Here is a 2,134-nt window from a genome sequence, read left to right as displayed (position 1 = left end):
TCCGTCCACTTGATATATCGACCCCCTCGTGAGAACGGGGTACGAGGCAAAACAATCTCTTCCACAGCGCAAAATGGGGCTCGATGCCCAAGAACAGCTCACAAAGAGCTACAAAGCCCGCGATGTGCAAGATGGAGGCAGGTGTGAGGTGGTGAAGTTGGAGTCCATAGAACTCCAGGAGCCCCTGGAGAAACGGATGTATGGGAAATCCGAGTCCCCTTATTAGGTAGGGGACGAAGCATACCCGCTCTCCTTTGGAGGGATTGGGGACGCTCTCCGCCTGCTTCCCACCCTTGTAGGTGGCTAGTCCGGCTCGAACCGGAACCATAAAGGCTAGGGGAAGGTATCCCTCTGCTTGGAGCATCACTAACTCGCTATGCGGGACCGAACATCTCCTCCAATCTCCTGGCTGAGGACTGGGAGCGCGAGAGTAGGAGCCGCGTCGACTGTCCATGTTGGAATGGATTTTTGTCGGATGTGCTTCGATGAGAACTTGCGGAAGGAGGATGGTGTGATTCGGATCTGGATCCTCGCCTCTCTTTTAGGCAGCTTATTCGTGTAGCTAGGGGGTAAAATGTAAAAATACCCTGGCTTTTCGCATTCATACGACACGTGGAAGAGGGCCATTATTGGACGTAGAAGCCAAGGAGCGCAACATTTATAAGGAAACCGGACACTGTTCGGCAAACACATGGAATATGGAGGAGAACCCGCCTTGCAAATGCCGAAGACAATATACGCGCCGGACTCGTCGTCATTGAAGCCTGGTTCGGGGGCTACTGAGGGAGTCCTGGACTAGGGGGTGTCCCGATAGCCGAACTATCATCATCGGCCGGACTCCAAGACTATGAAGATACAAGATTGAAGACTTCGTCCCGTGTCTGAATGGGACTTTCCTTAGCGTGGAAGGCAAGCTTGGTGATACGGATATGTAGATCTCCTACCATTGTAACCGACTCTGTGTAACCCTAGCCCTCTCGGGTGTCTATATAAACCGGATGGCTTTAGTCCGTCGGACGAACAACAATCATACCACAGGCTAGCTTCTAGGGTTTAGCCTCCTTGATCTCGTGGTAGATCTACTCTTGTAATACCCACATCATCAATATCAATCAAGCAGGACGTAGGGTTTTACCTCCATCAAGAGGGCCCGAACCTGGGTAAAACATTGTGTCCCTCGTCTCCTGTTACCATCCGCCTAGACGGACAGTTCGGGACCCCCTACCCGAGATCCGCCGGTTTTGACACCGACAGGCTCCCTGGTGGCCCTCCGGTGCCCATCTTCTGCTATATGAAGTCTTTTAGCCTGGAAAAAATCATAAGCAAGCTTATAGGACGAAACTCCGCCGCCACGAGGCGGAACCTTAGCGGAACCAATCTAAGGCTCTGGCGAAGCTGTTCTGCCGGGGAAACTTCCCTCCGGGAGGGGGAAGTCATCACCATCGTCATCACCAACGATCCTATCATTGGTAGGGGGTCAATCTCCATCAATATCTTCACCAGCACCATCTCCTCTCAAACCCTAGTTCATCTCTTGTATCCAATCTTTGTATCCAAACTCAGATTGGTACCTGTGGGTTGCTAGTAGTGTTGATTACTCCTTGTAGTTGATGCTAGCACTACAAAAAAAGACACATCCGTGACATTTTGGGACGAACGAAATTTTTTTCTGTCATACATATGACACTTCTATGATGATAATTGTGACAAAACCCGGTATCATAATAGATGTGGTGGGCTCCTACTTCTATGACAAAAAATCATGACAGAAAATGGGCTTTTCGTCCTGGGCGGGCCGGAGACGCAGCTGCATGACATTCTTTGGGCCGTCCATGACGGAAAAAACGTGGTACACACAAGGGGGAGGAAACTTTCGGGGAGTTGCCGGTTACGGTGGGAGGTCAGGGGCCGAGCGATGCACGTTTCTCTCGTACACGTACGCGCGTGTGTGCGGGGCGCTGGCTCTAACTGAACCCGAGCGAGGCATTGGGCTCTAACTAAACCCGAGCGATTGCACTGCAGGCTACGCGTTACTAAACCTGAGCGATCGATCGATGGCTGTTAACTGAACCCGATGGAGCGATTCCTTCGCTACTTCTGCTAACTGAAGCCGATCGATTGGATGAATAGTGAG

This window comes from Triticum dicoccoides, chromosome 1B (genome assembly GCF_002162155.2).
Source record: "Triticum dicoccoides isolate Atlit2015 ecotype Zavitan chromosome 1B, WEW_v2.0, whole genome shotgun sequence".
NCBI classification, from domain to species: Eukaryota; Viridiplantae; Streptophyta; class Magnoliopsida; order Poales; family Poaceae; genus Triticum; species Triticum dicoccoides.
This window is presented reverse-complemented; position numbering follows the sequence as displayed.